The sequence below is a fragment of the Sceloporus undulatus genome, chromosome 6, assembly GCF_019175285.1.
Source record: "Sceloporus undulatus isolate JIND9_A2432 ecotype Alabama chromosome 6, SceUnd_v1.1, whole genome shotgun sequence".
Classification (NCBI taxonomy): Eukaryota; Metazoa; Chordata; class Lepidosauria; order Squamata; family Phrynosomatidae; genus Sceloporus; species Sceloporus undulatus.
The window spans coordinates 25,567,067-25,592,098 of NC_056527.1; the positions used below are offsets into that span (position 1 = coordinate 25,567,067).

Consider the following 25,032-nt stretch of genomic DNA (forward strand, 5'->3'; position numbering starts at 1 on the left):
ACCCTTAACCACTAGGTTTGCTCAGGAGTCTTTGATGAAGGAATCACTCAAAGCTTTTTGCAAATCTAAGGCCTGTTACAGACTACCAAAATAAAGCTGCTTTGGGTCTCTTTGGAGGTATGCTGTTTAAATGATGCATGCACCCCAAGAATCCGGAAGCTGCACCAAAGCTGCACTCCAGTCCTTAGGAATGGAGTGTAGCTCTGGCGTGACCTCCAGACTCTTAGGACCCATGCATCATTTAAATAGCATACCTCCAAAGAGATCCGAAGCAGCTTTATTTTGGCAGTCTGTAACAGGCCTAGTGTCTATTTGCTCCCTTGAAAATTGCCAATCTTGCCTAATGTACTAGTATCCATTTATTGTATGGAAAAATTAATCACTGCGAAATTTTCACCTCACATCACTGCTTTCAATGGCTTGAATTTACAAGACTGCTACATGAGTTCATGCACAACAAGAAAAAAAGGGGTAATGATACATAAAAGAGTAATTATTATTTGGAAAATGCTGCATATTTCTGAGATTGTTGATTATTGCTAAAAACTGCAGCTATTGCCACTTGATCATGGAGCCTATGTCTATACAGAAAATTAAGTCACTCCATGAGATCTGGCATTAGGGTAATTGCAAAGAGCTTCATTTGCTATGTGCTTTGGTTCAAAAGAATTACAGTGAATTAAGTGATTATTAATATCTTAGCAGCAGGAAAGCTACAAAGCAATCTCAAGAATGGAAGTGAGGTGATTTTTGAAATGCCAATTATTTCTTTCATACAAAAGCTTTGGTCACATGAAGAAATGGTGCTTGGAACAGAATTTTGAAATGAACAGTTAGTATGGTTAAAGTCAAGGTTGTAATGCTCTAAACAAATATCTAGAATTTGGACTCAGTGGGACTCACTTCTGATTGGAATCACATATGATTCAGTTGTAAACTCTCTCATCAATTATTAAGGAGACTAAATCTTACATTATTGATAGTTTAATTATCATTTAAACTTTTGTACAATGTAATTTTTTAGCTGTTTCGGTTTTAATTTTTGAATCTAAGATATAAAGCAATCTTCCTCTTCCTCTTTTTCCTCCTTCTCTTCCCCCTCTTCATCATCATCATTACAATTAAACAATAAAACAGTAGAATCCTATACACGTTTAGCCTCCTATTCCTAGGGAAGTGCATTTAGTCCAGTACTGTCAACTGTAAAATTATTCTTGATTTCCAAATTATCCATAGCATATTTTGCACAGCAGCACATATCCCAGAATACAACATGGTCATGAGGGGGGAAAATCCAGATTTCAAATTATAATTGGTCTCCTTTGACAGATTTAAGACTTCAGACATATGGCAGAGTATTAGACAAGCTGCTACACCAAAAAGTTGCATTTTAACATAACAATATAATTGCTTTCCAATGTCTCGGATTGTTTGGTAGGTCTTTGGCCAAGAAGCCAGTGAAAGAAAACAGAGTGTTGTTATTCTGTTTCTTTGCTTATTGTTCCATTGAACAAGATGACTTCTTCCATCTGGAAGTACTAGCACCATGAAATAATTGTTGATTTATATCAAAAATATATCTAAACTCTAAGTAGCTTTAGGTTAAATAAGCCAGACTACATCTGAAGTAGTTACTGGAAGTAAGAAGGTCTAAATGTTCTTGGCTCAAAGTCCAATTCTAAGCATATTTTGGAATTGTTCATGTGAACAATATTAAGCTGTCTTGTACTGAATCAACCCATTCATTAGCCCAGCCCTTTCCAACACCATAATGTTCTGCAGTTATCGTGGACTACAACGCCATCACCCCCAGCCAGTTGATACTGGGGAAGGCTGCATTTGTCCATCAAGTTCCCAGATGGTTTATTTCATTAAAAGTGAAATGACTGTCACAGGAAGTACATGCTGGGGGCGGCGGGTACAGTGGTTGTCTACCAGATGTGAAACCTCCAGCTGTTCTCCTCTGTTGGTGAACAGAAGTATGCACCTATAATTCAGAGACATAGCTGTGTTAAGTCTGGAATATTAGTAAGCAAAGGGATGTTGTAGCACCTTTGAGACCAACTGTGAGAAAGAAGTTGTAGCATATGCTTTTGTAGACTTGGTCTACTTCCTCAGATACATGGAGTGAACTGATGTCTCTGTCAATGATGTCCTTCAGCAGTGTTACATGTCAGTACACCTACATGTCAGTACACCTACATCTGACAAACTAGCCAGCCTCCACACCAGATGATAAATGGATATAAATCAGATATCAGGAAAGGGAATACATTTGTTGCAAAACACTCCAATCTCTCTGGGCAGTAATCTCTGAACTCAGGACAGTGATCCTTGAACTAAAACAAACAAACAAAAAACAAAAACACTACAAAAGGAGATTGGAAAGAGAAACAGCTGAATTACAATATATTCACATAGTCCAATCCATCAACAATGGATTGAACGAAGAAAATGGCTTTCTGGCACATATTATATCACTGGACACTCTTAGCCAGTCGTAACGTATCTATCTCCTTTCTGATTCCCTGGCCTACCCACACCACATTCCAAAACTCTCTCCACCATTCATATGATTCACTCTGGCCTGAGGCAGCAACTTACCTTTCTCCGTCTTTCAGTGACCATTGTTAAAACTGAACTTGACACCTCAAGGTTTGCATACAGTCAAATTATAAAAGTCCTTTGTAGGCATTAATTCACTCCTTGCATCTACAAAAGGGTATGCTACACCTTCTTTTGCACAATTTGTCTCAAAGGTGCTACAAGATCCCTTGGCAGAACAAAGCACCATACACAAGTTTCCTGAGCCTACTAAACTTGCTATCAGATGTGGTGGAGTATACTATCCCATTACAGTGCTGGGGCACCATTTTATCCTTTGTTTCAGGCAGCAACATGACTTCGGTGAACCCTACTAGTTTCAGTTTCCCACTCACTCAGAAGAAAAAGACAGGTACATCAACATATGAGCAAACCAAGGGCCACTTTATAAAGTATCTTAAATCTGCAGTAACAGTGAATAGTATACTGTAAGCTTGAGCAGCTATACATTACTTCCTCTTCCGGTGAGCTTACAAACCTAACCTTGTTTAGAGGTATCACTCAACTTCTCTGATCACTACATAATTTTATTGTTATTTGATGATGAGTTAATTTTTAATAAGATTATAATTGTTATTGTATTTTATTGATGTGTTTTGTATGTGCTTTTAAAAATATTCTTTATTTAATAATTACAAATAAAATACAATACTTTATACATAGTTTCATAATAAATCTTTCTTTATTGCCCCCGTCCCCTATTGTGATTTTACATAGCTACACAAAATTTCAGTCCTTTATTATATATTCCTCTGATACATTTGTTCCATAACTTCTTTATTTCTCATCTTAAAAAATAGTCCTATGTTTGAAGTAAAAGACTGTGCATTTTTTCTTCAGGCTTTTGCTAGCCACACAACTCAAATTAAATTTCTTTCTCTTCCCTTAATAAATCAAACACTATAAAATAATATAACGTACATGAATAGTCTATATCTACTAAATCTTACTTATGTTTTAATTACACCATCTTCCCTCACAAAACTTAAGTAATGGTTCCCAAGTGTTTTCAAGTCGTTTTCAGAAAAATGGAGGACCTTAAATGTCCTACATTTTGGGCTAAATTTAACCTACAATTGTCCTATATTTTGGTCTCAATTTTGTCCTGCATTTTGTCCCAGTTTTTAGTAGAGAATTATGGCAACCATAGGTGGGGATGGAAATTGGAGAGGAGAAGAGTAAAAACAATACAAACAAATGTGACAATTGGGTAATGGGGGAAGAGGAAGGTGGTAGCTCAACACCACTGATCTCATGAATGGGCACTTTCATACATCAAATAAATAAATAAATAAAATGTAATTGTATTTGCTCTTAATTGTGTGAGTGCATACATTTAACATTCCTTCACTCATTCACTCACTGAGGTGGCAAAGGTGGAAAGGAGATTGGTTGGGGAGGCATCTAATGAGAGTAAATCTAACTTGTCGACAGGCAAACAATAAGCTACTGTTTAGAAACCTATTTGGAAGTGAAGTGAGATAATCTTTAGTCTTTATTGTTCCTTCTTGTGCAAGAAAGAAAACTCAAATATAATAGATCAAAATGGCACTCTACGTCTTGGCTAAAATAAATGAAACAATAAACAAAGGGAAGTCTCTTATTAAGAAACGAAGAAGCAACTGCCTATCTGGATCTGACCCCACACCCCTGTTCAGTTCAAAGAGTTAAAACAGGAACTTCCTACAGGTATTGTTAGCACCTAAGCCACAAATATAGGCGAGATCGATGCATAATACCTATCTCTCCTTCCTTCCACTTTCCTAACCAAAGAGGCCTGAGAGTCAGCCATGTCGTACCACAAACCCTGTCTCTGCTCCTATGCAACGCCAGGTCCATAAAAAATAAGACCCACATTATTTATGATCTTATTCGGGATAACAACTGTGACCTGGCGTGCATTACTGAGACCTGGCTTGGGCCTGAGAGTGAGGCAGTGTGGGCCCAGGCCCTCCCAGCCGGGTTCTCAGTTAAGGACCAGATCAGGTTAGGTGGGCGGGGGGGCGGTGTTGCCTTGGTCCATAAAAACACCCTCTCCTTAACCAGGATCCCAGTCCGGAAAATGGATCACATCGAGTGTATTTACCTGTCCCTGAAGGCCAGAGACAGTCTGGGGATTCTGTTGGTCTACCGGCCGCCCCGTGCGCTAACAGACTCCCTGGCCGAGCTGACACAGCTGGTCTCGGAACTGGTGTTGGAGTCCCCGAGGCTTCTTGTCCTGGGGGACCTCAACATCCCTTTCGGGGCCAGCGATGTTCCAACAGGTGCAGCTCGGGAGTTCATGACTACCATGACAGCCATGGGCCTGTCTCAATTAGTCTCAGGGCCAACGCATTGCGCTGGTAATACTCTTGATGTGGTCTTTAGTTCGGACATGGAGGCTCCGTGGGTTGAGATCTCTCAAATCTCTCCCCTGTCATGGACGGATCATTTCCTGGTTGAGGCTCGAATCAAGGCTTCTACCTTAAGCCCCCCCGGGGGTGGCGGACCTATTAGGATGGTCCACCCTCGAAGGCTGATGGAACCCAAAAGGTTCCAAGAAGCCCTAGAGGGATATACGACTGGTACTGACGGCGATTCTGTTGATGCCCTGACTGACATCTGGGATACTAATCTTTCCAGGGCTATATACAGCATCGCTCCCAAGTGTCCTTTCCGGCCTGCTTCCAATAAACAACCCTGGTATACGGAAGATCTCAGGGAAAGGAAGCGGGCTGCGCAACGACTAGAGCGCAACTGGCGAAGACATCAGCGCTTATCCGACAGGACACTCCTTCGCTCTCATTTGAAGGCGTACGGAGTGGCAATAGGTGCAGCGAAGAACTCGTTCTATGCTGCACGTATTGCGTCCGCAGAGTCGCGTCCAGCAGAGCTGTTCAGGGTTGTGAGGGAGCTAACTCAGCTCCCTCCCTCCCTGAGCCCTATTTTGGAACCATCTAAAGCCTGCTGTGACGATTTTAACAACTTCTTTGCGGATAAAATCTCTCGGATAAGGGCTGATCTCGACGCCAGCATTCATGCAGATCCTGTAGGAGAGGTCTCCGAAGCGTCTGTGGCCCCTGTTGTACTGGATCACTTTGAGTTTGTTAGTACTGATGAAGTGGACAGGATTCTTCGAAGCGTTAGGAAGACGACGTGCTCTCTTGATCCCTGCCCCTCATGGTTGGCAGCTCAGGGAGGAAATGCGGTGTCTACTCTGTTACACCGCATTGTTAACACATCTCTAGGTGAGGGCCAGTTTCCATCAAAATTGAAAGTAGCAGTGGTTAAACCCCTGCTCAAAAAGCCCTCCCTAGACCCCCTGCTTTATAATAACTATCGGCCCATCTCGCTGCTACCTTTTTTGGGGAAGGTGATCGAGAGAGCAGTCGCTTTCCAGCTTCAATCGATCCTGGATGACACCGATTTTCTAGACCCATTTCAAACTGGCTTCCGGGCGGGCTATGGAGTTGAGACTGCCATGGTCGCCTTAGTTGATGACCTCCGTCTGAGCATGGACAGGGGAAGCGTGTCCCTGTTGGTGCTTTTGGACATCTCAGCGGCTTTCGATACCATTGACCATGGTATCCTTCTGGAACGCCTGGGGGAGCTGGGTATCGGGGGCACTGCTTTGCAGTGGTTCCGGTCCTACCTCTCGGGCAGATTCCAGATGGTGGAGCTGGGAGACTGTCGCTCCGACAAGAGGGCCCTTACATCTGGTGTCCCTCAAGGAGCGATTTTGTCTCCTATGCTATTTAACATCTACATGAAACCGCTGGGTGAGATCATCCGGAGATACGGGGCGCGGTGTTATCAGTACGCTGATGACACCCAAATAGTTTTCTCTGTATCTCCGACTGATGCAGTAACTAAGGCTGGTATCTCTCCTCTAGATGCCTGTCTGGCGTCAGTAATGGGCTGGATGAGGGAAAACAAACTCAGTGTGAATCCAGGGAAAACGGAAGTACTGGTGATAGGTTCCCCTGCTCCGGGTGGTGAGATTTGTCATCTGGTCCTGAATGGGGTTACGCTCCCCTTGAAGGACTCGGTGCGCAGTCTGGGAGTGCTCCTTGACTCGTCGCTCCAGCTGACTTCTCAGGTGGATGCGACGGTCAGGAGTGCTTGTTATCAGCTTCGGCTGATACGCCAGCTGCGTCCCTACCTCAGCCGGGGGGACCTTGAAACTGTTGTACATGCTTTGGTAACCTCTCGATTGGATTTCTGCAATGCGCTCTACATGGGGCAACCCTTGTACCAAACTCGGAAGCTACAGCTAGTGCAGAACATGGCAGCCAGATTGGTCACTGGTAGATCCAGGGCAGACCATATAACACCTATATTAAAAGATCTCCACTGGCTGCCTATTCGCTTCCGAGCTCAATACAAGGTGTTGGTGTTGACCTATAAAGCCCTAAATGGCTTGGGTCCAGGGTACTTGGAGGACCGCCTCTCCCCATACAGTCCGCCCCGCACACTCAGAACATCTGGGGCCAACCTGTTGGAGGTCCCTAAGTCTCGCTTTGTAACGACCTCACAGAGGGCCTTTACTATCTTTGCCCCCACTTTGTGGAACAAGCTTCCTGCACAGCTTCGTTCCTCTGCATCGTTACTTTCTTTTAAAAAAGATCTAAAAACTCACTTATTTCGGCTGGCATTCCCACCTTAGTAATTTGTTTTTTGCCCCAACTATCTTAAAGTTGTTCTATTCTTGCCCTGATATTTTGATTGTTTGTTTCCCGTCCCTACTCCTCTATCGATGTTTTAATTTTTATATGTAATATTTTAACTTGTAATTTACTGTCTTTTACCTGTAAGCCGCCTTGATCACATTGTGGAAAGGCGGGGTATAAATAAAGATTATTATTATTATTATTATTATTAACTAAAAATAAACAAAAATAAATCAGGATAGAGATTTTCCTCAAACCCATTTTGCATATATCATGAGGGTGCAGGAATCTCAGGACAGTATACCTTACATACAAGGTTGCTATATAGCATCCTTAATGCAGCAACCATTTCAGTCTTCAGCTGTGTCTTATATAATATGTACTGCACACACCTGCAAGCCAAATGGTAGAGATGCATACAGAAACACAGAAGAGAGATAAGAGAAAGACCCTATTAGCAGTTTGATTTTTGCCCCCATGACTACCTGAAGTCCTCTAAGCAGGGACTGGAAACCTGGAACCCTGCAGATAACAAAATCATGACAGCTGAACAACTGAAAAACATAAGAAATATACTGTAGATAACTTTGCCTGGTGCCAAAAAAGACAATGAAGTAGATGTAAGCTAGGTTTTATGGAAAGAGAATTCCTGAAATGATGTGCTACCGTTAAGAAACCACCATCATCTATTACCACCTGTTTCATTTGTGTTAGGGGCCATCTGGTACAAGGTCTCAACGCTTGGCCTGCCTCAAATGGAGGTGATGTTCAGATATCTTGTTCCCAAGGACATTAAATGTAAGCACATGTTCAAGTACCTTCATGGATTCTACAATCAGATAACAGAGAAAATATAATATATGCCCTGAACGTTTAGGGTAGGAGGAAAACCCCTTTGACAGGTTTGCCTTAGGGTCACCATAAAATGAAAACGACTTGATGGCACACAACAACAACAAGAACAGCAATAACACTTTTAAGAAATTCATTTCATTCAACTTAGTCTATTTATTTTACTGATTAAATCCCAACTTGGTAGTGCAGAAGGTGACCTTGGGTCAGCCATTCCCTCTCAGCCTGACTTAAGTCACAAAATAGTTGTGATGATAAAATAGGGAACAGGAGAATCATCAATCCTACCCATCTTCCACTCATTACAGGAAAGGCAGGATATATATTTAATGAATACACCAACAATGTCTAAGGGAGAAGGATGATGCAGCCACCATTGTATGATGTTACAACTAATAATGCCTTAGGATGTGAAGAAATCTCACCACTGCCAAGATTCTAATTGAGTCTGGCCATTTCAGTACAGTCAAATAGCACCTCAAGGATTCTCTAGCTTCCTCAAACATTCTTGGTTCAGTATGAAGGCAAAATCAAATGGAGTTATTGGCTTTTTGTCATGGTTCATGCAATATGAACAAAGTATCCCTTAGGTAAAACTCCTGCTTCTGTACAAAACTAACATCTTCCCCCCTTTATAAAGTTGATCACACACAGAGCAAGCATGAGAAGACAGACGAAGACAGAGTATGCTATCCAAACCTAAAATCAAAACCTTCTAATTGCAAAAGTCTTTTGTTTTCAAGCATTATCCTGGGAGTTCAATGTTCTATGTGTATGTTCACTGTAGCAAGTTTTCCTCTGTTAACCAATCAATCCTGAACAATATCCTTAACATAACAGATACAATGAAAAGAAACAGTGATGGAGGGATGGGAAAAGCACTGAGCATCTGTTCAACATTGGGTTGAAATCATTAAACAACTCTGACAGTTTTATGATGTCCAGAGCTACTTATCTGTCATTCAGTGGTGGATGCACACAACACAATTAATAAAAAATCTTTATCTTAGCGCACGTTAGGCTCTATTTGTTTCTAAACATATAAAATATTTTCATCTGAATTAGATTTATAGTAATTTTGACTCTTATTAACAACTCTAGCTAAGTTGTAAAGAACTAAAAATATAAGGGTACCTCATAATATTATGTTTTCCATCACAATTGAGCCAAAATCCTTAATCATGATTTGTGCCATCAGATATTCCACAAAGAACTCAATGTTAATTAGTAAACTTTTTATACGCACACACACACGCACACCTATTATTATATTATACTATATTATATTATAGTTGTTGTGTGCCTTCATGTTGTTTCCAGCTTAAGGCAAACTCTCATGGGGTTTTCTTGGCAAGATTGGTTCTAGAGGAGGTTAGTTACCCATTGCCTTTCCCTGAGGCTGAGAGTATGCAACTTGCCCAAGTGAATTCATGACTGAGCAGGGAACTGAACCCTAGTCTCTAAAGTCCAGCTGAAACTACTATACCATGCTGGCTCTGTATAATCATAATTATTAATATCATTATATTCATAAATAATAAATAATTTATTAATTATTTATAAATTAGTAAATTAGTTACTTAAATCATGTTGCATCATCTGGTCTAGTTTAATTGAGACTTTAGGCTGTAGTGCTATTGTTAGGAACATCATTTTCCATTGCTCAAAATGTTGCCAAGATCTATCTATGTACATCTTCTATGAAGAGTAGCTGCCCTCACTTGTTATTTACTTCTATTTTAATAATCTTGAGAAATATAATTTTTCCAGGGTGCTCAAATTTTTACTATGAGCTATCAGTGTGCATGTCAGTCAAGTCTGTTTGCATCGATTTCTTCGTCTTCCTACCATTACAGGAAAAAATCCACATTATAAAAATTATAAACAGATACCTCATAAAAATATAAATGTTACATCAGTGTTGTTGTTGTCGTAGTGTCCTGCCCTATATTTGAAAATCTCAGGGTTGCTTATAATAAAATAAATTGTAAAACAGTAAATAATAATAATAATTGTAAAAGACTAAACATATCTTAACTCATCTATCAGTTAAAAACCAGGTAATTTAAAACCAGTTAAAACATTTTAAAATAGTACCCACCATGCCACATTTCTAAAATAGATAAAATCTTTTCATCCCAAAGGTTTTAATAAATAGGCGTGTTTGAGTTGGTTCCAAAAATGACACTAGTGTCAAGGGGAATTATTCCACAACTGGGGTGCCATCACAGATACGGCCTTCTCCCATGTCCTCCCACAATGTGTTGCTCCAGTTTGTGGGGCACAGAGGAGGGGCATTCCAATCAACTCAATTCTTGGGATATCATGTATACAAACAGGCACTCCCTCAAGTATAGAGAGGTAGTTTTGCCAGTACCTCCCTCTGAGGTTGAGATAGTATGACTTACCTAAGGTCACCCAGTGAGTTTCCATGGCTGAGCAGGGATTTGAACCCTGGTCTTAGTCCAACGCTCAAACCACTACACCATGTTGGCTCTTATCCAGTCCAGAAAGATACCATAATCAATGGCATCAAAAGTGCCTGAGATATCCGGGAAGATCAACAGGTAGCACTCCTCCTGATTTCCTCCCAAATTGATTGCCAGTCAGAGCAACCAAGGCTACCTTAGCTTGACTAAACTGGATCTAGATAATCTGTTTCCTCCAAGAATGTATGATACTAAGGGGGGAAGATTTGTTAGAAATTCTGAGAGCAATTGAGTTTAAGAGATAAAGAGTTAAAGTGAATTTATAGCAGTGAGAGGTAAGATTGGTGGACTAGCTTCTACAATTTCAGAAGGTTTCTTGTAATAAAAAACTATAGGTAGGCATTTTTTTTTTCTTTTCTTTCCCAGCTGGTATCACACACACATACTCTGCCAGCACTGGGAATGTTAATTACAAGATCTCTTATATGTAGGTAACAGTACTTTTTTTCATGGAAAATGACTACTGTGAAAAATGGTTGTTGTCAAAAAACACCAGCAACAGAGCAGAGCAGATAAATTCTTTGGAATGAAAAACTGCAGAATCTGGTATCTGTGCTGAATTTGCTATTGCTGCCAATCACCTGCCACTGCCTTTGCTTCCATTTTTAGAAATGAAGTTACTCTGATGTACAGTATGCAGAATTCCTATGTATGTCTTGCCACACTCATGTATTCTGTCCTGTAGCTCCTTTTCTAAAGCTGCAGCTGGGGAGATTTCATTGTCACTTCAGATAGATACTCACTCAGTGCTTAGTTATTAACTTTTGTGCAGTTTCTTGAGCTACCCAGGAGCTGAGCTACATTTAGCTGATGCACCACATTTTACTGCCATTTTAAATACATTTCCAGCAGAAGAACAGAACAGTGAAAAATAAGCAGAACTGAATAAAGCTGTTAATCTCTTTCTGGGAAGAACATAACATTTCATTATGATGTGTGGAACTGAAGAGCCAGGTGAACAAAAGTACAGGAACGAACATTTACTAGCCCTCCATAAGCTGTTGCTAACATGTATGTTGTGCTAATGAGTTAGCAGGTTTTCAAGCTTGGCTAGGACTTCCCATGCCAGAAACAATTAGGAAAAAATACACCCTCTTGGTGTCTACTGTAGAGGGGGTACTCTGTTGTACTGCATTCCAATGTAGATTACCTTTTGCCTACATCAACATGAGACTGTGGGGCTTTCTACCCGAAGTTCTGACTGTGGTTCAATGCATCATCAAATCACTTTCTTGAAAGGCTGCAGTAAAGAACACAGCAGTGAATGGGACACACAATAGAAGCCACACACAGTTACTTCATTATAGATAGAATGCAGGCCAAGGATAATCTGGGCCAAAATAATAATAATAAATAAACATTAGATTTAATTGGCCCTTGCATAGTTTTCAAAAGGCGACGCTAAATGGAGGTGGTCCCTGAAGAATGAAACAAGTGTTAAGCACAAGCTGTGTTCCTTATAAGCAAATACTAATCCAGTCCACAAGCCTGGTGTTCTGAGCCTTTGCACTGCATGATATCTTGCAGACTGGACTTAAAGCATAGACAGTAATTAAAATACCCCATGACACTTCTTAAGAAAAAAGCAGTGCTAATCCTGGTTTCCTAGCCTGAGCCTAATTAAGATAAATACTGTGCTGCTTTCTACATTAGCATAAAAGGAAGCTTCTGATAAATGAGATTTGGTTCTTGACCTAATACACACAAATAAGGGCCAGTTCCCCACTGCATTCCAGGCAGGGCCATTGGCCTTAATCCAATCACTGCAGAGTAAAGACCCATTGAAACAATGGGGTTTACAGAAACGGTGACTTAACATTCTGCTCATAAGTCTTACACATTCATGAAGCCAGTGAGAAAATTCATAGAATTATAACACTTATCACAATCTCCAGTTTAGCCAATTAGCCTTGGGAATTGGTTATGCCTGTTTATATCCTTAGCACTTATCATGGCACAAATGCCGTGATAAACGTCACATAAGATCTGTGATCCAGTTCCTGCTGACATTTATTGATACATCTGAAATGTCATCAAAAGCTTTCAAGAAATGATAGAGTTTGCCTCACTATCTTTACTGACCAATCGTTATTCAGATTTACTAGGACAGGCAGGGCATGATACAAATGTTATAAACAACACAGACAATAAAAATGTCATTTATGAAGTGGTCTTAAGCATACTAGCTTTGTGTCACAGCAGTATGTAAAGCTTTGCTTATATACACATGATACTATTCATGACCCTTTCAAAATAAATGCATATGTTGTGCAGAAACAGCAGTGTAACACGTCACATCTGAAAAGGTCCCCTAAACTGGAGTTTACATTATCTTCCAATCACACAGCACATGAACTGCATTAGATGACAAGAGGCACTTTTCAAACTGTTCTCAACATTTAATGAATTCCATTTAGCTATGACAAGCACATATTTCAGACTCCATTTTCTGCATTCTCACCCCTTTAAACTGGGCTTTTAGCCACATCTCTGTTTATTATCTTCCTTCAAGAGACCACATAATTCACTGATAGTAGCACCAAGCCTAACACAGCAATCTCCAGAGGTTACAGTGCTTGTAATTTACCAGGCAAACCAGTCATAGCAATATTAATCCAATTTAGAAAAGCATATTTATTCTATGAAATGGAAGCTATGTAGACTCTTTGGGGGTCTACATAAACTGAGGGTGCCTCCTACTGATATTATTGCCAAAACACGATTTGATATAGATGGATCTTCGCAGTCTATCAAGATCTAAAGTTCTGTTTTAGTCATATAAGAGCACTCAAGGAATTATCTTGGCACAGGAAAAGCAGCTTCTCAATCTTAGCAAATGAGATGGAGTCCCTGACATGGGTGCCATTGCTACTGCTACGGCAACCTTGACAGCCAAGCAGCTCCCCCTGTGACCCAGCCCACTGCATTTGCTTCTGCTGAAGTCAGAACAAGGCACCTGTGTGATCAATGAAAATGGCATAGATTATTTTTTAAAAATATATATTTATTATGATAAAATTATACAGCATATGTGTAAAACATTATTTAAACCAAAACTGTAAAAAGTTATTCCTTCTCTTCACAAACTTCCATTTTGTTTGATATACTACATAAATAATACAAAAGAATAACTTCTTCATTAATCCTATCCTTCTATATTCAAATATTTACATTCATATTAAGTTCCTTTATACTGTATACTACTTATTTATCTAAATGCAATGAAGAAACAAAAATAAACTACATGAACCTAAAGGGTTCTAATCGTATGATATTGATTCTTGTGACTCCTTTTTAGATTTAATGAATTTTAGATTTAATGAATCCTTCCATTGGCTCCCTTTCCTCCCTGTTTGTGTTTGTTTCTCATATGAGTAATTTCACCCTACACCAAAGATGATAAGGTAGATCTTGTTGATCAAATGGCAGGGTGCCCTGTTCTGACTTCAGCACAAGTGACAGCAAGTGGCCTGGCTGTCACAGGGAGCTGCTTGGTCAGTGAGTCCATAGTAGTGGTGTTATCGAGGAGGAGTATGCGCCAGCAGGACAATGCAGTGAATGTGTAGATATGTGGACATCTGGGTCACTCTGGAACCAGCCCAATCCAGCTGTCCTCACATCCAATACACCTGGATTAATTCCAGGTAGGGTTGCCATAAGTCAGGACCTCCAAACCAGGACAAATGTAGGACAAATGTAGGACAAATTTTTCAAATGTAGGACACATTTTTTTTTAAAAAATGGAGGACATGCGAAAAAATTGATGGTTTTTTAAAAAATGTTAATATAAATGCCTGTTTCTTAGGCATGATCAAAATGGAGGACATTTAGGCATTATTTCTAGACAGATGGCAGAAATGGACTTCCCTTTCTGGCAAAACACCCCCAAACTCCATTCCAAAACACACACAACAGCACATTTGGGCATTTCACATGGCTTTACTGAACATGGCCTCTTACATCAGAGGCTTATTCCATAACCAAACCCCTTGGGTTTAACACTTAGCATGGTTTAACATGGCTATGCATATTGAACATGTCAAGGTGGTTTCACCGTTCTTGCACCAAGTGTACTTCTCAAAAGTGTGTGTCAAGGGACTTTGGTTTTTCTTCACTGCGCATGAGTTTTTAAAAATCACAGCAATTTACATTCACCAGGCCTCAGAACCAAAACCACACAGAAAAGGCACTTTGGAAAGTCACACTCTCGGCTTCTGAAACAGTGCATGCATGCCTCTCAAGCTGACCCACTCTTATCATCTTCATCATCATCATCACCACCACACTATCACTGTCAAAGTAAGGGAGACTTGTTAGCATTAAAAGCACTCCCAAAAAACTCACCTTGAGGCCTCTCTGGCCACTCACTCACCACCTCCTTCCCCTCCTCCTTTTCCTCCACCTCCTCCTCCACCTCCTCCTTCTCCTTCTCCCCCTCCTCCATTCGCCTGGGGGCTGGGGCGGACAGGGTGGAGGAGGAGGGTGGCAAGCGGTTGCGCGCAAGGCGGGGAGGGTGGCGCGCGGCTGCGCGCAGGAGGCGAACCGCCTCCAGATTCGCCTCCTCCACGCAGCCTGGGGAAGAGGGGGCGGAGGAGGAGGAGGTGAGTGGCGCAGTCGCGCGGGGAGGCAAAGGCGGACGGAGCCAGCGCCTCTTGCGCACGGGAGCGCTACCCTCCCCGCCTCCCCGCGCCACCTTCCCCCGCCTCCTCTGCCCCCTCTTCTCCTCCTCCTCGCGCGCCCGCATGCAAGAGGCACTGGCTCAGTCCATCTTTGCCTCCTCCAAGCGGGCGAGCGCAAAGCCTGGGGGCGAGGGGGCGGAGGAGGAGGGTGGTGCGGGTGCGTGGGGAGGCACCTCCTCCGCCCCAGGCAGGCCTCACTGCCCTCCAATTCCTCCCCGAGGAGGAGGGCAGCAAGGCCCTGCAGGCCGCAGCAACTCGGCTGCAACCGGGGAGGTCCTGGGTTTTGGGCTCCACCCGTGCTGGGAGGGGCCTGGGGCCCCCAAAATCGGGAAATTCCCGGGTGCAGCCGGGTTATGGCAACCCTAATTCCAGGGCTTCCTGGAAACTCTAGAGTAAATAGTGTTTTTTGTTAAAATGGATTACTGCTTTAAAAAGTGGATTCACTGCATACGCTGTGAGGATTCAACACATACAAGATGAGGTGAGTCTGGGGGGTTTCGCCAGTGTAAGACAAGTACTTGGACTTAAGTTATTTAGGCCTATTTGCCAACAACAAAATCTTGAACATGGCTCAGTAGCTAATAGGTAGACCCTGATCCATATGTCATGACAAACCCATGCAGTTTAAGCAAAGTCTCATTCTGCAAATATTCTTCAGTTAATCTTAGAAATCCTTTCAGTTTTCATAATTAAAATATCTGTGACAATTATTACAAATAAGGTCTCTTAAGACCTTTTTGATATATTAAACATAGCCTGGGTCCCACAACTGGGTAAAAATGCAGGATATAAATACATGAAATAAAAACCAGGCAGGGCCTGCCATAATAAAATTAGACTAGCTACACCAGACCTCCTCAGAAGCATATTTGCCAACAGTAGTTTAATGAACAAATTCAGTGGGGAGGTGGAAAATAAGACAGTGATATATTAGTCCACTTTCTGCCTAGATGCATATGGCATTACTGAGTAAAGGAAAATCAGCAGGATTGCAAAATGCTGCAAAATTAGTTAGTACTACAGGAAAAATGTAGTTTCAGCTCTAAATGCCTTGTTTTTGGTTTCTGATTAATTGGGATGGACCAGTGGTTTTCACTTTCTGATTCTTTTTAATAAAAAAAAGAGGAGAGAAGAGAACAGGAGTGGGGAAAAACAGGAGTACACCAGAAAGATTTGTATTAGCTTGGCATCCATGTCTGAAAAACTGGTTTGCTTTGAAAAGGCTTCAGCTCTTTTTTTACTTTTCTCTCAGAACACTAAAATTATCCCTCACCCAATAAACACACTCTTCTTACTGCTTGAACATAGAGATTTGATTATGCATGGAATAAATTGTATTCTCTATTTAATGGCAAGGTAATTTTCTGGAATAAACTCCTGAAAAGCTTGAATGACAACAATTTAATACAGCACCTGGGACTCCTCAGCAATAAAAGAATAATTTTCTGAGGAAAAATGGCAAATTTGTTTTTGCAGTCCTCCAGGAATAACAAGAACAGCCATTGCTTTCAATTACCAAATGGTTTAACCATTTATGTTGAAATTTTATTCAAGGCAACAACATGCTATGCTCAGGAGACGGATCCATTGCCACTGCCATTTAATTATTGAACGGCAAGTCTCTACAAGAAAAAAGCTCTGTCCACAGATAATTCTAACACTTATGTTCACAACAAGAATTCAATTCATGAAGGTAGGGTGGACGACAAAGCATTCTTTACAAGTCATTTTTCATTAAAAAGATAGTACAGAGTAGAAGAGCTACCAAATTGTTCGCCAGAAAGTGATCTGACTGTGAATAGGAGAGACATGGACTGTTAGATGGGACAGAACTCTGAAGCTCTTTATGGATGACACCCTATTAAACTGGTCCACCTTAGACATTAATGGTGCCAGAAGGATTTTTGAACATTTTGGGGGATTATACAGCTGCTGGAAATAGTGATTCTGTTGAAGTACAGGTTCAGTGGGAAAATATATCAATTGGAAGGAAACATGGGCAGAGACAGATAAATGTTTGGGCACCTATTCATTTCACATCTTTTGGTATCCCCTTGCTTACTGTAGACTTGACATCCTTTTTTTATCTTATAAAACAAAGAAGCAAATAATAAAAAAATAATAAAATGCCAGTCTTTTAATTACTAGTTTTCATATTGGATTTTCAGTTAGCATGACATTTACATAGCCCATTATGTAAGCAAACATACCCTTTCACATGGTAGAGGAGTGACAGAGAAGGTCACTGCCATTTCCTCTCTTTGGTCTGGTCTCTTACATCCTCTGCACCAGTGATGTAGATCTCTTTATCTCTTTTTCAACTGACCTAGGAATTAGTTATGATAGCTATGACTTCCAGTCTATCAAGTTCTAAAGATCTATTTTAGCCACAGAAGCACAATCAAGGAGTTATCTTGTGTCAAGTAAAGGAGCTTTTCAGTCTTAGAAAATGGGATCGAGTTGTTTAGTTTTTACCTCATCTGTTCTACCACTAAAATGAGATGTCCCTGGGTGAGATAGAGTATGCCTAGGGTTACCAGATAGGGTTATTATAAAGTACATCCCGTATCTGTGGGCTTGAAAATTTGTACCTTATAAATATCCCTTATTACAATCCGTGACCACACCTTTCCTCTTGAGTCTGTACCCTTTTTTGCACCTGAACAGAACCTGTGTGTACTATGTAGTGCATCTTCCATTTTAAAAAATAATAATCTTCTTATCCTGCAAATGAGTCATTCTTGGGTGTAAACTGAAGGCAATATGAGCTGTTTGCAAGTTTTTGGGGGAGGAAGGAAGGGGTGGGACCAGAGAGTGCTTTCATATGCAATCAACTCAAAGGGTTTACAGCAGGAAGAAGATGTTTTTCCCCTGCACTGATTGCTATCTGCTCCTTTCTGAGCTTAATTTCTAAAATGGGAAGTGCCAGGGCTTAATTGCCTTGAAGTTATGCTCTCTGACTGTAAAGTCTGCTCCTGATATATGTGGGTATGGATGCGTTTGAGTGTGTTTTTGTGAGTGAGAGAATGTGTGCATGTGGGGGGAGGGATAGAGAGCACTGTTTGCTTCTTAATGGGACAGTGAATATATGTCTACTCAGAACAGATCTTTTTTTTTAAAAAGTACTGCTAAAAGCAGGGATGCTTGAGAAATCTAGTTTTTGTCCATTTCAACAGGGAACTGACTGAAACCAGGCTTCCTGGACTCACAAGAGCAATGGAACTTAGGTATTCTTTATCGTTTGAATTTACTAAACATTAAAATTTAGTTCTCAACTCACAAAATATACCAAAATGCTAATGGAAGCCTCTTAAACATGGAGGGATTTGTGTACATCTTTTAGAAAAGAAGTTGTAGCAAAAGCAGGATGGATTTAACACATGTCAGCATAAAACTGATCAGTGCCTAGCATCAGGTGGGGTGGACAACCTGTAGGAACAGTCTAAGTTCAGTTTTGTACATTTACCCTAAAGGCAGTACACCATATCTGATCTTGGAAGCTAAGCAGGGCCAGACTTTGTCGGTATTTGGATGGGAGATAGCCAATGAATATCAGGTGCTGTAAGCTATATTTCAGAGGAAGGAAGTGGCAAAACCATTTCTGAGTATTCCTTGCCTAAGAAAACCCTACAAAATTTATGGGGTCGCTATATGCTGACAGGCGACTTACAGGCACGCACTCATACAGGCACTGCATCTACTGTGGGCCATATGTACATGCCCTGCTGTCAAAGTGGGATGGCAAATTGTGCCACAGAATTTCAATAGTAAATGTGTGTGTGTGTGTTGGGGGGGGCTTGTGACCAGACATTTTGCTTGCTCTGAACGTTTTATAGCAGTTGGCCCCTGAAAATTGGGGTCATTTCATAATACAGAATTACAGCAGTATGATTCCACTTTAGCTAATATATCACAGTTCTATGATCTTCTAGGAGTTGTAATTTGGTGACAGACTAGAAATCTTTGGCTGAGAATTCTAAATAGCCCACCTTAAATTGCAAGCCCCAGGATTCCATAGGACATTGTCATGGCAGTTGAAGTGGAATCACAGGGCCCATTCCCACTGGTGGGATGACCTGCATTGGATCCCAGGTCTGCCATGGGGGAAACCCCAATTCCAAAAGGCCCCCCATTCACACTATGAAAAGGGGGTTGTTTGGAATTGGGGTTTCCCCTTGGCACGCTTGTCGTTTGACGCTGCTTTAACTGCCATGGTTCCATCTCATGGAATCCTAGGATTTGTAGTTTTTTGTGGCATCAGAGCTCTCTGACAGAAGCAGCTACGATATTTCCGGCATATAAGACGACCGGGCTTATAAGATGACCCCCAACTTTTTGAATAAAAATATAGAATTTAGGATATACTCACCCTATAAGGCTACCCCTCTTCCTGAGAAGTTGGCAGCCGGCCGTGCACGCGCTCACCGGCTTCAAGGGGCCTGAGAAGCTGGCAGCCCCGAGAGTGCGTGTGCTGGCTTCAAAGGGCCTCTGGAGGCCCCTTAGAAGCTGGCACGGGGCTGCCGGCTTCCCAGGCCCCCGGTGGCCTGAGAAGCCAGCAGCCATGAGAGCACATGCACCGGCTTCAAGGGGCCTCCAGAGACCCCTTAGAAGCCAGCACGGGGCTGCCGGCATCCCAGACCTCCGGAGGCCTGAGAAGCTGGCAGCCCCAAGAGCACGCACACGCTACCGGAGGCCTGAGAAGCCGGTAGCCAAGCGCGCGCGCGCTGGGCCCCAGGGCTCAGCCCAGCATATAAGAGGACCCCCGACTTTTGACCCAATTTTAGAGGGTCAAAAAGTTGTCTTATACGCCGGAAAATACGGTAAATATCTCACAAAACTACAAATTCCAGAATTCCATAGCATTAAGCAATAGCAGTTAAAGCAATGACAAACTGCATTATTTCTGCAGTGCAAATTCAGCCTAAGCCTAGTTTGCACACTTTAGCATTAGAGCAGGGGTAGGTCAAGGGCAGCCTGTGGAGACTCTGTTTGCTCCTGAAAACTTTAACTATTTAAAGGAAAAATTAAATGTAATTTTCTGTTTCCCATAGAAATTTCTCAATATGATTTGCTATCAAACAACTAAGATGCATAAGCAGCCATGAGTGGCTTGATTCCAGATCCTGTTTTGCAGCAATCTAGCTGAGGACCACAAAAGCACCATGTGTTCTAGGCCAGCATTGTCTGTACAGAAAGCAGCCCTATGTTTGAACCATTGGCAGGCTACCAGTGGTCAGCCCTCTGTTTAAAGTCATCCTCTGTTTGAAAAGCTATCCAGGTCAACTGCTGTCCCTGCTAACAAGAGACAACATAACAAAGATTTAAATATAATTACATTGCTAGCAACACGTTCTTACTACTGTCATGAAACATTCTGCCAGCATCTCCTAACTGTACAGACTACTGTGGCAGCCACCTAATAAGATGGCTTTAAACAAAAGTATGGAGAATGAGGCTACATATCATGATCATGACACACTACCTTCCATACCTATAACACTGTAGCCATCCATACCTTACTTGTGGGTTTGTCACAAGCATCTCTTGGCCACTATGACCTCATCTACATTTTTATGTGCCCATTACTATATTAACCAGACTATATTTAACCAGTTATTGATCCAGGTAACAGAGGTATGTACATGTTATATCTGCATCATGTTAAGTGATCCTGACATTCATTTTTCAGCATGCTGGTATCCAGCAGCATCCCAGTCATATAAAGCCAGCTTTTAATATATTTCAGAAAAAAATGGTATGGAGAAGCAAGGCATATGGTATTATCTGCAAATGAATCATGAGAAGTTCAGCCACACAGACATGTTTGTAATTGTATCTGTGATTTCCTTCCACATTATTTCCTTTTGCACATCAAACAACTCCAACTGCCTGCCTGAAGAAGTAAAGCCCTCCCTTCAGCCACCATCTTGGGGGAGAGAGGCAGGCAAGCTCCAACTGCCTGCCTGTAAGAAGAAAAGCCCTCCCTTCAGCCACCATCTTGGGGAAAGAGAGGCAGGCAAGCTCCAACTGCCTGCGTGGAAGAAGAAAAAACCCTCCTTCCGACCACCATCTTGAAGGGGAGAGAGGCCTGTTATGTTTTGTTTTTGTTTTATTTTTTGACTTTGTATTGTACTTCCTGTTGTACACCGCTTTGATCTAATTTGGAAAAGCGGTATATAAATAAACATTATTATTATTATTATTATTATTATTATTATTATTATTATTTAGAAGCAAGAACTGTGTAAAATACATCTAAGCAATTGCATTAAGGAAGAAGGTGAAAATACAGTTCCAGTATCACTTAGCAGGCTGAGCTTGACATTTAATAACTAGCATCTACTGACACATATCAAATTAGTCTCTTTATTCAACAGACAATGAAAACCAAAATAATGGAAGTGGGTAAGCTGATAAGAAATGCAAGCATCATGACTGAAATTGTTTGTTTGGGATGGGTGGCAGTGAAACAAGATACAGCATCATCACTGTAGAGCCTGGAAAAGTTATCCTTTGTACTAAAACGGCTAAAATCCCGAAGCCAACACGTAGACTGGACATACTAATAGGGGGATTATGGGTTGGTGTAACTTCAAAAGTACCATTTTAAAGCTCTGCACCATCACAGAAAGATATGCATTCAATCTAATGCTTTTTGACTTAAAAATGAGGAAGGGAGGGGCAGAGAAAAAAGGAATGTGGCAGCATCTTTAAGACTATTTTATATTTTAGCACAAGCTATTGTGGATATAAACCTATTTCTTTTATTAAAAATACTTCTTTTAAGAAATACTGGAATGGTCATTGCATGACACCTCCCCCCAAACAAACAAACAAACAAACACTAGATTTAAATCTAATGTCAAACAATGGCCCGTTATAAACGGGCACCCTAGGATGGACTCAGTCCGTGCTAGGGTTAGAAAGGGGCGTCTCTTCCAGACGCCCCTAACCCTAGCACGGACTGAGTCTGTAACAAATGGCAGCGGCCGTTCCACACGGCTGCCGCCATTTTGACTCAACGGACGCTCTGCGTCCGCACATCGCACCCCAGAAATGACACCGCGAGTGCGCAACTAGCACCTCGCGGTGTCTCTTCCAGGGAGCAAGAAGGAGCGCAATTTTTGTGCTCCTTCTTGGCAGCGTGCGGGAACCACGCCGTTTGGCTGCTGCGGTTCCCGGACGCTGCAACCGGCGGCAGCGTGAGATGGCCCCTTCTGTGGGTGTCTAATATCCTCAATTACCTATCTGTAAACTGGGTATAAGGGTAACTCCTCAATCAGGATTTTTGGAAAGACAAATAAGATAGAGGCTGAAGGACAAAACCATTCTCAGGCCTTTCCAATTAGGCCAAAACAAAGACAGTATGTTTATTATCAGTGCTCCAAAGCAGCCAGTTAAAAAGAAAGGGAGAGAGCAGTCAGCTGTGTGTCTGAGATATGATTAAATTTGTTTTGCAGGAAAGACTGCCAAAGAAACAAAAATGATCTTAAGCACTGGTCCCAGCAAACATTCATTATCTCAACTAGCAAGGAGGAGCAGCTTTTCCACACAGTTGCATTAATTTTTATTTAGGTTTCTAGGCAATCCCATCACTAGTGTTCGACAGGCTAGTAATTTAAAATATCTATATCTACCTAAAGCAGGCTAAAGCTAAAACTCCTCACCTCAAATCACAGTGATTTGGATCAGACAAGGAGAGAAAGTTTGAATTTTGGCTCCTGCTTGCATTTACAAACATAAAATTACCCCTAAAGGGTCAAGGAGGAGAACTCAACACTTTCATAACAGCTGCTTTTGTATGTAGGGTGGCTGCTTCCAGCCATCAAGTAAGACTGGCAACTGTGCTGGGAGACAAAAAGAAACCTTGTGGTATGGAATTAGCACTAAAGGGCAGAAGAAACATAGATAATGTCCAAGGACATAGATTTACACAGGTTCAGTTCTGGTGACTGAGGATCTGAGATTTTCAGCCTGCCATATGGTATCATATTTCATAAATGAAACAAATTCTATGTATTCTGTGCACTCAAAATTGTCTTCAACAGTACTGAGGAAGACTGAAAGCCAACATTGACCTGGGGCACTTACACGCTACACAATGATAGTGTCATGATTCCACTTTGGCGGCCTGTACCTGCCCCTTTCCCCGCCGGATCGGGGCCTCAGCTGCCACAGTGGCAGTCTCTGAGGCCCTGATCCGCCGCTTTCCAGGCCGCGGGGAAGCGGCAAAAGGCCGTTTCCCTGCAGCCTGGAAAGGGGTGTCCTTGGGGCTTCATGCCCCAAGGACACCCGACAGCGGCGGGGACAAAAAGAAAGGGGCCACTTGGCCCCTTTCTGCTTTGCGTTACTGGCGCAGCTGTCTAAAGCTGGACGCAAAGCTGGAAGCAAAGCTTTCGGAGCTCCTTCCAGCGCTGCAGAAAGTGCACCCCAGGTGCCCTCGCGCGGCGCCAGGACATCACTTCCGTGCCGCTCCGTTTGGAGGCAGCGCGGTCGTGACAGCACAATGGCGACGCCCATGTAGAATGGGCGCTGCCATTTTGTACATGCTCGGCACGTACTAGGGTTAGGGCGTCCGGAAGGGACGCCCTTTCCTAATCCTAGTACGTGCTGAGCACGTACTTTTGGCGCATGTGGAATGCACCTTTAACTGCCATAGGAACATTCTATAGAACCCTGGGATCTGTAATTTAGGGTTTAGGGAGAAATTTGAATTCTTAGCCAAGATTCCATAAGATTCCATAGGATGCAGCCATTACAATTAAATTTGGTTATTACTGCTAAAATCATATAATATTAATGGTCCCTCTCTCTGTTTCTTTTCTGTGCATAGAGAAACCTACACTAAGAAATTCTGTGGCTGAGAAATTTAAATTCCATTCTATAAACTGCATGTCCTCAAACAGGATACAGCCATGGAAGTTTAAGTGGAACTATAGTGCTATGCAGGTTGAGTCTCACTTATCTGAAATGCTTAGGGCTAGAAGCATTTGGAATTTGGAATATTTGCATTTACATAATGAGATATCTTGGAGATGGGACCCAAGTCTAAACATTAAATTCATTTATGTTTATCTTTTATATACACTTTCTTGTTGCACAACAGGGAAGAAGAAGGCCCTCCCTCCCTCCACCATCCAGAGGGAAAGAAGGGTAGGCCAGCTCCATCGAGCCTAATCAGAGTAAAAAGAAGGGCCTTCCCTCCAGTCCATCTGCCGTGGTCCAGGCATCAGAGGGAGAGAAGATCTGTTGGACTTTTCCCCTTCTCCACTGCCATTCCTTTCTCCTTTTGTGGCTTGTTTCTTTAGATTGTAAGCTTGAGGGCAGGCAAATGTCTAATTAACAATTTGTAAGCCGCTTTGATAGCCTTTTGGCTGAAGAGTGGGGTATAAATAAATAAATATTATTAAATATTCTTATTGTTCCATTGTCCACTAGGATATACCAAGCATTGGGACACACTCGGCATCAGTACACAGTTTGCATTGGGATATATAGCATAGTTGTCATGGTGCTGGCTCCACTTGCACAATAGTACCAATGGTATAGTTGCATCTCTGCTCCTCTCCTGAGAATATTACACAATAGTGCAAGTCAACTGTACATGATTGTAAGTCAGTTTAAAATAATGCAATATCCCAACAGGATGCCAGAAAGTAGTATGACCTCAGGGCCTAGGCCAAAATGTATTCACTGGGTGTATTTCACCATGGCAGCTGTTGGCTTCCAAGTCAGTGTTATCCATTCCAGGCTTTAGTC

At 41.8% G+C, this 25,032-nt stretch overlaps 1 protein-coding gene across 1 annotated transcript in view; it reads right to left on the reverse strand.

Annotated features, from left to right (window-relative positions):
* The window catches only part of PLXDC2 (plexin domain containing 2), a 284,011-nt gene that overhangs the window by 118,834 nt on the left and 140,145 nt on the right, over positions 1 to 25,032 (reverse strand). The window lies entirely within an intron of this gene.